The sequence below is a fragment of the Anarrhichthys ocellatus genome, unplaced genomic scaffold (assembly GCF_004355925.1).
Source record: "Anarrhichthys ocellatus isolate YVR2014 unplaced genomic scaffold, GSC_Weel_1.0 scaffold61, whole genome shotgun sequence".
Taxonomy (NCBI): Eukaryota; Metazoa; Chordata; class Actinopteri; order Perciformes; family Anarhichadidae; genus Anarrhichthys; species Anarrhichthys ocellatus.
Genome location: NW_022280091.1, coordinates 1342550 through 1354421, shown reverse-complemented (window position 1 = coordinate 1354421; position 11872 = coordinate 1342550). Strand labels below are relative to the sequence as shown.

The 11872-nt window shown below is 43.1% G+C and overlaps 1 protein-coding gene across 23 annotated transcripts in view; it reads left to right on the top strand.

The window, feature by feature from the left end:
* Positions 1 to 11872, top strand: part of LOC116396895 (receptor-type tyrosine-protein phosphatase delta-like) — a 150323-nt gene that overhangs the window by 14672 nt on the left and 123779 nt on the right. For 22 of the 23 annotated variants that reach the window (XM_031871863.1, XM_031871864.1, XM_031871861.1 and 19 more), the window contains exon 3: positions 11794 to 11819. The exons of the other annotated variant lie outside the window; for it this stretch is intronic. The gene's annotated coding sequence lies outside the window, so the exon portion shown is untranslated. The remainder of the gene's footprint in view (positions 1 to 11793; positions 11820 to 11872) is intronic. 23 annotated transcript variants of the gene reach the window in all.

Below are 11872 nucleotides of genomic sequence, written 5' to 3'. Positions count from 1 at the left end.
ACACACACACACACACACACACACACACACACACACACACACACACATCCCCTTATATGATAGAAAACGCTGTCGTGCATATTTGCGGTGTCTCTTTTGTGTCAACACGCACTCTAACATCAGATACACACACACACACACACACACACACATGCAAGAGGGGTCTAGCAGAGGTGAGGTCTCCTGTGGAGTCCACTCTTGCTGACTGGACCTTAACCTTTGACTTATGACCTTTTGATCTTGTCAGCAATGCCATCTTTTCACTAGACCTCTCCTCTTTCACATTGGACTGTCTGTATATCTATATACATATGTCTGTATACATGTTTATATACAACACACACACACACACACAAACGTAGCAATGTCCTTCAATAGGGGATGATAACAATGTGTCCTCTAGTCAGTGTGTCCTGACCTCTCACAGTTACTCACACTCCAGGCTGAAACACTGCATCTTTGTGTATGTGTGTCAGAAAAATAGCAGCATTAGCACAGTTAAACTTGCACTTCTATTCATATTCATGTAATACAATTTTCTGAATTTCCTAAATATCTCAACTTTGAAATTGAAAAGAGATAAAACAGGTGTAATCCAGACAGGCCTTTGTAGGTAAACAATAAAAATACAGGGCGGGAAGTAGGAAGTAATATTCTGAGAAAAAACTTGTAATATGCAAGAAAAAGCATGGATATTCTTTGAGATTTATATTCATACAGAACACAGAATACAAAAGAAAAGAAGTTACCATGAGAACACTATAACAAGTTACAAAATTCAAATGGGGGCCAAAATTGAGTTTTTATATAGACCGTAAATATGGACAAAGTCTTTGTCATAGGTTTCTGAAAAGCCGTTGTTAAGCTCAAAGTTGGCGGCTCCGTTAGTCCCCATCTTGGAAGTGAGGACCCAACCTAACTCTGGTTCGTTGGCGGACCTGAGGCGGCCCAGGTAACGCACTAGAGCAGACGGGGAGCAGCTAGCGACCTGGAACTGCAACCACTTGTCACTCAAACTGGCCATGCCCTCAATTATGCCTAACTTTAAGCCTCAATATAATTCAAAACGGGTGATTGAAATTTAAAGTCACCCTCCGTTGTCATGAAGGTGGAAACTAGCTATAGAGACCAAAACTGTTTTTTGTTCCAGGCTGTAAACATGTTTATTTCTGCTGTAAAGTTGTGCATTTTAACATAAAGGTCTATGGGGATCGACTCCCTTTTGGAACCAGCCTCATGTGGCCATTGGAAGACCTGCAGTTTTTGGCACCTTTACATCAGCTTAACTTCTCAGCATGGGAGGTTGCGGATTGTTGTTTTTTTCTCTCGTACATTTTTGAGATTTTTTGTCATACATTTACCACTTACATCACAAAGGATATCCAATTTTTTTTGCTCACAAATTTCCGACTTTGATCACGGAAATTCTGTTTTTTTTCTTGGATTATTGTCCTCCTCTGGCTCCTTGTTTTATTATTTTTTCTAACCTACGCCCTAATATGCCGTTGTAATAGAAACACTACACACCATGCAAGACCATACGAGCACGAAACTAGATAATGGCTTGGATTTTATCCTGTAATTGCTGCATATTTTTTAATATCCTTCTCCGTGTCCTTGCAGATATACTCTAGGGGACATATGTTATTGTTTTTCTTTTCTTTTTTTTTTTGCATATGTCTTTCATACAGTGTGAAAGTCAAGTGAGAACCTTCTTTCATGCATGCATATAATTAACAACATCTATTGAAAGACGTGATCACACCAAAGGGCAAATTGGTGCATATTTAACGAGAGATAGATTTTTTTGCATAATGTACTGCTTAAAGTGAAAAAAAATAAACACCAGCATTTATATTCATAATTATTTAAAAAAAATGTTTAGGTTTAATTTGAATGTGAATAAGCACTGTTTTTTTTTCTCTTCTAAAACCTGATCTTGGATCAGCTTTACCACAAACATCAACCTGCCCAAAATTCACCAAGCTGCTATTGAGAGTTTTGAAATCACACTTTTTTTCTTTTTTTTATCAGTGCAGTCTAACACCTGCATTGGCAGCGAAGCGAGGACGCCCAATCCATCCAATCGGCTTTCGTTGATGGACAGAGATGTGGTGTGGTCTTGCATTACATGTTGTTTCTGTGTAGCTTTCATGTCTTACTTTAAAAATATCACATGCACTCAAACATTCACGCTAATGAGAGGAAGTGTCCATCTGGCGGTCTTCATGTGTGTGTGTGTGTGTGTGTGTGTTTAGGTGTGTGTGTGTGTGTGTGTGCACCAGTAGGGGGTTTGTGACTAATGGGGTCATTATTGATGCTGAGTCAGGATTGCCGCTGATTGCAATGGTTGGATACCGACCCAACGAGTGAGAAAATACACACACACCTCACACGTGCACACATACGCACACTCTCTCTCTCTCTCTTTCCCTCTCACACACGCACACTCATTTTCATTTAGTTCAGTCTCTCATAGGTGCACTTATGCACATAAACCTCCCACATCAACCAATAAACTTACTCACCCAGAAATCCCCCTCTCAACCTCTCCAGACCCCTTTTGCTCTAGCACACGCACACACACACACACTTTCACACGCACACCATGAGCTCCATATAACCAGACAGGCGGCAGGTGTTGTGCTCAGTAACCAGTCACTTCCTTCTTTTTGACAGTGCTACACATGATCACGGTATAAGTGTGCACACCGGTACATACAGTAAATTGACATAAATTACACATTTATCAGACAGAACATTGTTTGTTTGGAAGCAGTTGACAAAAATTTACTTCATTAAGTGCTGTTTTGACTACGAAAAAGGGAAGATTCAGTCCGAATTTAAAGAGAAATTGCATCAATTTTACCTGTCAGAGTCATCTGGAGCGCTTGGATCTCGAAGAGCTTTGTCAAGTCAGGGAAACTACCCCTGATGATGTCATCCTACTCTATGTCATATTTGATTACCAGACAGGTATGGTCCAACAAAAAACATGCTATTGGTTGCATCATGGGAAATGTAAGATTCAGTATTTTTATGCCTCCGTGCTGGGGGACAGGCATTATGTTTTGGGGTCGTCCGACCATCTGTCCGGTCCATATCTCGTATGCGCGATATCCCAGGAACGGCTTCAAATTTGGCACAAATGTCCACCTGGACTCAATGATGACCTCATTAGATGTTGGTGGTCAAAGGTCAAGATCACTGTTACCTCACGTCCGTCCCATTCTTGTGAACGCGAAATCTCAGGAATGCCTTCAGTGAACTTCTTGACTAAATGATGAAGGGGTTTAGAATGTAGAGGTCAAAGGTCACTGTAATTATAATTGGAGCTTGCTCTGTGTCTTAAGGCCTGGACCCTTCTGTTTTTTTAGCCACACCAGCGTCATGGCTCCAGGAATGGCAATGTCAGTTATTGGTTCAACACTTTGCTCCAGGCTGAAATATCTGAACAAATATTCCATAGATTGCCATACAGACGTTCAGGTTCCCCAGAGAAAGAATTCTGCTAATTTTGCTGATTATCGGTCAGTTCCCCTACCTATCTATGTAACACTTTTGTTTACCATGAGCATTTTGTTTACCTCATAGAGCTTAGGCAGAAACCTCCGGTTCTGAAAAGTGAAGCCAATGCAGAAGTGCCTTCAACTTGCATTCTCTATACTGGCCAGCAGGGGGCGACTCCTCCGGTTGCAAAAAAGAAGTCTGATTGATAGAAGTCTATGAGAAAATGTCTCTACTTCTCACTTGATTTATTATCTCAGTAAACATTGTCAACATGAGTTTATGGCCTCAATTGCTAGTTGTAATTCTTCGTCAATACAGCATGATGTTCATTTAGTAAATTATGGTCCCATTTAGAGTCAAATAGACCATAAAGAGGTGTATGCTTTAGGGCGTGGCTACCTTGTGATCGACAGTTTGCTGCCACAGTGTTGTCCGGTCTGGGAGTACTCCGCGTTTTTGTTATAGAAACTTCTTTGTCTTAGACTTTCGGTCACCTAAAAACAATTGTCTTTGGTACTTGGCTTCCACTCTTTTGTAACTTTTGGTTAAAAAATAAAAAACAAGATGGTGACGGCCAAAAACCAAGATGGTGACAGCAAAATGACGAACTTGCAGCCTCGAAACATTGGTCTATAAACCAATGGGGGATGTCACAGTGACTACGTCCAGTGATAAGTCTATGATAAAGCTGCAAGCGAGTCCGTAGACTCTTCTTAATCTGTCTCTTGTGAGTGCAACAGTATATTACTGAAATGCCCCTTTAACGTGTAAAAGCAAACCACTACTTTTGTTGTATTTTTTTAATACCACTGGAATCTTGTAAAATAATAACCCGAAACTATCATTTCCCAATGTCTCTTTTTAAATCTGAACCGTTGCCGACCTTTGGGTCCGTCCCTGAGGTCCAAGGTGATCGGCGGTGCTCTCACCTTGGGGAAACCAAGAGCTCAGAGAGGTTCAAGTGATTTGCTGGTGATCATAAGCCCATACAGATAGGGTGATGCACCGCTTTGAACACGGACTAAATGTCAGCGTTGCGATCATCGGCATCATGAATAAACCAGCGTTCGCACCAACAATGTTCCCAACATTTAACGGCACAATTTCTCCCGCGTTTGCGCACACATGCGGTTGCGTCTGGTGCGTGTGTGTGTTTGTGGCCTCATTAAATCCCTCCGAGGGCGTTGGCCTCTCTAGAGTATCACAAACAGATATCTTCTTGATCCCCGAGCTGCTGATTATATCTATTCTTTGTTCAATAAGTCGTTAGCGTTACTGACACATGGAATAATGATAAGGCCTGGAGCCGCATGTGAGTGTTTTTAATTATGAAGTCGTTGGCTCCGCTGGTGGTTACAATATGCCTATGTATTTATTCAGCTGTGTTCCATCTTTTCGTGTCTTTCCGGTTGTTTCCAGGAGTGTTGCTCTTCAGCACACTCTTTCATTCTTCCTAATAACAAACTCTGTAGTGTAGCCCCAAGTTTTAATCAAAGTGTGAGAGGTATGTCACGTGTGTGTGTGTTTTTTTCCAGCTCTGTGTGCCATAGATGACAACGTTCATTGTTCCCTGAAAGCAACTAGTTTCTAAATCAAGTCTTTTATGAAGTTCTGCTGCTCTGGGCAGACCATTAACATTTCATGCCACCCTGGCTCACTCTCTTCCCAACTCCTGTGGGCATTAAGAATAAGTTCACTCTTTGAATAATCCCTGCTGCAGTCTGCAAGAAGCAAACCACAGTGGCCATGCTTTGTTTATTGAGTTCTTAGATGGGGTATTTAAAAAAAAAAAAAAAAAAAAGGTTAACCTTGACCCTGACCTCAACCTTTTGCACACAAACTTTGAATTCTAGTTTTAATGTTCATTTGGACAAAGTTATTTTTTTATAATGCCCGTGGATGAACAGATTTTTTTAGAGCCGTAGGGGGGAGGGGGGTGTTAAATTTTCTCATAAGTTTCATCACTTCGCCCGACTTAATAGTCTCTTTCTCTCGCGGCGTCCTCGCTCTTTTAGCGCTCACCGCTCTCACTTGTCAGTCCTGCAGCGCAGCTCGCCTTAAGTATCGGGGATTCGGCGCGTAACCTCGTCTCGTTATCCCCCGTTTGCGTCCGTCCGCGCTCACCTCCCCCCCACCACACACCGTACAAGCGCACTGGCCGACTGTGAGAGTGTGAGTGAGTGATGGGCGCGCATAAGCCCCCCTCTCCTGCGCTCCGTTTGAAATAAAGCGACAGATAATCGCAGGGCTCTGGCGAAGTGAGCTCATCTGAGCGCCGATCGATACGGGTGCCATAGCTTCAAAGCAACCCTTCAAAGAGGGGAAAAATAGCCATATGCTCAACGTGCTACGTGTGTGAGAGATAGAGGGAGGGTGAGAGAGAACAGATCAAATGTGTGCATAGAGAGAGAGAGAGAGAGAGAGAGAGAGAGAGAGAGAGAGAGAGAGAGAGAGAGAGAGAGCAAAAAGAGGGGAGGGAGAGAGACAGAGTCAGGGAGTCTCTCAGATGAAAACGGTTTTCATTTGCGAACGTTATCATATCACAGTTTGACAAGCAAAGTGCTTGCGATGCAACCGACGTCGCTGTTTAAATTGGACAAAATCGTTGTTTCGTTAGCTGGTAATCTCCTGATATTACGGTTCTGTCATCTTTTATTCAGTGAACCAGCAGCAGCTGTGGCCTTTGTTGAGAAAATAGGGCTGGAAGGAGACACACACACACACACACACACACTGTCTCACACACTTACACGGAGAAAGAGAGAGAGAGGTAAAGACAGGAGAATGTGTGTTTGTGTGTGTGTGAGAACATGCAGTGTACCGAGAGACACTCGGGAGCTGAAGGCAGGCAGGAAAGGAGCGCAAGGACGGTTCGAATGACGGAGTGAGAAAAGGGAGAAGGAGGTGTGCCGAAGATGTGTTTGTATGTGAGACTAAGAGAGGGGGAGAGGACGACAGAACCTGTGTTTAGCAGTGCCATCGCACCTTCACTCGGAGTGAAAATGAGAATGTATTTTTGACTTGTTTGGAAGTTTGCGCGCGGGGGCCTCAGAGTGTGAGCGAATATGCGCCTCTACATGCAACATTTCTGAGGGGGTGCGTGTGTGTGTGTGTGTGTGTGTGTGTGTGTGTGTGTCGGCATGTTTAATTAGCAGAGACGAGCAGGTGTAAAGCAGTAATTAATGACACAACTGACTGACTTCGAATTATGTCCACATGGGCTTTTCCTGCTGGCTGAACAAGCACATGCTTTACATTTGCAACATGAGTCTTTGTGTGTGTGTGTGTGTGTGTGTGTGTGTCTGTATTACATGCTTTACTTGCAAAACAGTGGAGCGACGGCGAGCGGAGTAAAGTGGACACAATCATCACACGCGTCGCCATTCGGCCTCTCAAACACTCATTTAGTTTGCAAATGGTCTCATTACTAATGAATCACAAGCTGCTTTAGCGCAGGCTGAGCACACAGTAATGGCTTGGCCGTCCTCCAGAATACACACACATACACACACACATTTGCACTGACAGAGATTGAGAGTGAGTGTCCAAAAGCCCCAATTACCTTCACATCCAATGTAAGAGAACAAGCTAGAGAGCTAATTACAAGTCCCACATGTGAAGACGAGGGAAACATTCAAGCACACACACACACACACACACACACACACACACAGGCAGATGATTTGTCAGCAGTAACGGTGTCCCTCTTGTTTTTCGCCTGTAATTGTTAGCGTCGACAACAAGCCTCGTTACGTGAAATATGGCCGTGTTACTGTGTTATTACCATAAGTCACGATTGCAACCGTGCGATCGTTATTAAATCATCAATAAGGCCGTTGTAATTGAGTAATTCCAGTTTTAGCCGGATTGATTTAGACTTCGGCGCTCTGACGGGGGCTCGAATGAGATCAAATGATCTCAGACGCCTTCCGAATGCACCGCGTTGTCATTCAGTAAGTGATATAAATATGTTTTTTGTATTCATCATTTGAGTCCTATCAATCTTTTTTTCTTCTTTTTTTTGGGTGGTTTGCCAAGACATAAATACTGCTGATTCTCTCTCTCGTCTGGGGAGTGAGTGAGTGTGATGGCAGTGATTGGACAGAGTAATTGGACCTAATGAATATGTCAACTGCCTGTTTCTTTCTCTCTCCATTAAACACAACTGGATTAGATTTACTGTGCTGCTTACTTGAACAACTTAAAGACTCCATCAGTAGGCTACTTTCCACGCATGCACGCACACACACACACACACACAGACACACACACACACATACATACACTTACACACAGATTGGTTTAGCTCAGTAGATCAATGGCCTCTTGGTCAATGTCTCCTTTGGGAGGGTAATCTATCTGCTCCTCACTAATGAAACACTCTGAACACTCTTTGTGTGTGTGCGCGTGTTTTTGTCTGTGTGTGTGGGGGGGGGGGGGTTTAAATGTCTAAATGTGCATTCATGGGTGTCAGATTGTATCTGGAATGTATGGGTATGGTGTCATGTTTGTTCTTAGTTTAATTAGAGACTTTATGTACCATTAAGCAACACATATACACACTATAAATAACTGTGTATTTCATTCTACTATATCATGCCAATAATACTAAATGAACATCTTCACCAAGTATTAAAATATTCTCTCACGACTACAAAAAAAAAACTAAAAACTCCATGGTACAAAATAAGAGTTGGTGGTGACACAGATGTGTAAGTTTGTCTCATTTGGCTGCCACTTTCTTAAAAACATTTTCAACACTTTCTTTTTCTGACACATTGTTTTCTGTCAGCCCTTTTTTTTCTCCCTCTGAATAGTTTTACCAAAGTACTCTGAAGACCAAATTCTCTTTGACGGGTGACAAAAGTCGCTGCTGTATCTCTTTGGTGTTGAAAAAAATGTTTTCTTAAAGGAGCTTTATTTAACATTCCAAGCATTAATTTAATTAATTAGTCTATCCGAGCGGAGAATGAAGTCGCTCTCCCTCTGTGTGTTTTATAGTCCGAGCTTCTCCTTGCTTTGTTGACATATCCGGGCTGGCCGCTCATGCATTTTAGCGCACGTTAGCGTGCCCTGCTGGTTAACTAATGGCCGCAGCTCTGCACCGCTCTCATACAGCGGTTAGAGCAGATAACGGCATCCCGACCGAAGGCGACATCGCAAGAGCCGAGCACCCACCCTCAGATTAACACCGTTAGCACCTTTGCTGTAGTTTGTACTGTTACCGTTAGTGTGAGCTGCCGGCTCAGCGTTGACACATTGAGAGCAGTTGAGAGAAAGGGAGTAACAACACCTGTGTTTGTATTGAACCCTTCAGTACGGGACGTCCTGTGACCCAAACAGCTGTTTATGTCTACTAACGTAATTCTGAAGCGTGAGTTTTAGCTGGCAACCTTTGGCAGCGCACCGGTTGCTGTCAACTTGTGCAGAGTTCTGGCATGCAAGTTTGATTAGCCGTGTTAATCAAGCTCAATGGACCAGGATTTGCGTTATGAGGGCCCATGAGCAACTTGGCGTGAGTGAGAGTGAGAGTGAGCTGACCACAAGGGCCCTGAAGCCCCTGGGGATTAAAGCATGAGCTGAACACGAGGCCCCCTGGGTCTCTTGGTACAGACATCAAGCGTAACGCCCGGGCCCCTTGGCACATACAGTGTATGCTTAAAGCGAGAGCCTTTCAGTTTTTTCATAAAATAGTTTACTAGAACTCAAAATTGCATGCCCCCTGGACCCCCACCCACCACAGCCTCACAAAATCATGTGGGAAACACTGCTCACTAAAAGCTCACACTCACTCTCTTCCGCGCCACAGGCGAGGACACTTCAGCCAGAGCCACGATGACGGAAAGAGAGCGTAAAAATTATATTTCAAAGTTCAAGACAATCCACTATGTTTCCAAAGTCAATGTTAGTACATTCTCTCCTGGAAGACATTCAGTGTTGCCCTCCGTTGTTCACATGAAAAGTGGCAGAAATGGCTGTGTGTGTGAATGAAACAAGAGAGCTGGAGAGAGTTCAAACCCTTGGCTCCTTTCTCACCTGCGCACAGCTGGCCAATCACGGTGTGAAGTGGGTGTAACCGAAATAGTTGGACGCCTAATCGGACATCAAAAAGGTGTGGTGTGTGTGTGTGTGTGTGTATTCAAACCAGTCGATGAGCACTTCTGACGAGTATACTGGCAGCTTAAAGGTGTTTGCATCGTCTCTTTCCAAGGCCGCAATGTCCAATGTACGGCAGCCAGGGGAGCGTAGCAGTGTGAAGTACAGTAGGCCATCGGTTGGCAAGGGAAGACAAGCGCCAAACATACCAGTCTCATCTCCCAACTTCCTGCTCCGCTCTACTGGGGTCTGACAAAGTCTCGAGCTGCAGAAGGAAGGAGGAGACGAATAAACATTGTACAGGTTCCAGAGATTCAGCAAATCCACAAGGGGCTATTTCTGGAACATATGGTTTTTCTTTGTCTGTTTATTTAAACTCTGCAAGTTTTCTCTTAATAAGCCTCAAACCGGATTCAAGAGCAGCCTCTTTTAGGATTTGTTTTGAAGCCGTCAAATGGTATTCAGTGCGTGCAGAACTGCTTCACTTTGCTTCTTCATGGAGATCTAGTTCACATCCCCAGTGAACGCTATCAAAACCCACCTGTGCTGGACATGAAAAATTTACACAAAATAAAAGGCACCGTGTGTAACATTTAGGGGGGCCTATTTGCAGAAATGGAATCTAGTATTATTAAGTCTGTTTTCTTTAGTTTTGTTATTACCTGAAAATCGTTACCTCAGAATGAACCGTTTGTATCCCCAAACGGAGCGTGTCCTCTTCACGGAGCCCGCCATCTTTGTACCGTAGCCCAGAAAGGACAAACCGAACACCGACTCTAGATAGGTCCGTTGGCATTATTTTCCCCCTCCAGCCACCGTAGTTCTCCCACATGTCGGAACACTTGGAAAAGTTTCAGTTGGTTGCAATCTGGAACCCCACCACTAGATGGCGGCACATCTGGAACACTGCACCTTTAGAATAGATAAATGATCTCGCAGATTGGTTGTAATTTAGTGATGATTTTTAAAAATGAATCTCTAAAGCTGAGCTCATATCATTTGCATGCATTGCGCAAAAGGTCATTTTGTTTGTGCAACTACTTTAATTTCGCACTTCCATCAGAGAATGTTTTAATTTACTTTTGGGAACTCTTAATTTGCGGAGGAAAGACTTGGGAATTATATTAGTAATTTGCATGTGTGTTATTAAAGAATAGTTTGTGGATTAAAGGTAACCCTAAATAGGGTTGGGTACCGAAAACCGGTGCCGGTATGGTACCGGTTCCTATATGACCGGTATCTACTGGACCGAAATGCAACGCAGATTTCGGTGCTTCCTTTCGGTGCCTGAGCCGATTGAAATACTTTTTTTACACTACTCTGATGACTCCGTCCTAGGTTAGCTCGTCCTAGGACCGATGCTAACAATAGCATCGGTCCTCCGCTCCTCACTCATAGTATTATTACAGGCAGGCTACTGACTTCCTCCATCGACATCCGGGTACTTAGCGCTAACACCCACAGGCACGCGAAACCTTGTTCTTCTTCTTCTTTGAGGTGTAGTGGCGGTTGGCAAACGACGAATTGGCGCATTAGCGCCACCAACTGGTTAAATAAAATAAAATAAGTCAGGAGAGGTCGTATTTTGCCAGAGAAGGAAAATATGCTCATATTTCTGCAAAAGAATTGCTGAAGTTTGAAGCTGTAGTGTGTGTACAGTGTGTGTGTGTGTGTGTGTGTGTGTGTGTGTGTGTGTGTGTGTGTGTTTTTGTATATTTTTTTTTTTATTTAAGTATAGTTAATATATTGTTCATAGTTTGAAGTTAAAAGGTTTGAAGCTGTAGTTTGAAGCCAAGTGTTTTGTATTTATTTATATTTGTAGTATACTTTAAACACTTAATATATTGTTCAATTTGAAGAAAAAAGTATCGGTTCAGGCATCGTTTAGGCACCGGTATCATTTTAAAAGTATCGTTTTAGCACCGGTATCGGAAAAAACCCAAACGATACCCAACCCTAACCCTAAAGAGATTCAGCGTGCTCATAGGCCTGTATAGTAATACTTCTTTGGACGAAGAGGGAGAGACATTGCAGACAAATGCACAACAAAGCCCTCTTGTTTTACCTCACATATTATCCTGCTAAGTGTCTTGGAAAGTTGTTCTTCTGTGACTACACCTCATGGTAATCTAATTTCAATTTTTTTTGTTCTATTCCCCCCCCCCCCTTTTCCCCTTCTCTTTGCAGTTTGACGTGTTGAAGTGCTTTTTAAGGTAAGGGAGAGAGAGAGAGAGAGAGAGAGAGAGAGAGAGAGAGAGAGAGAGAG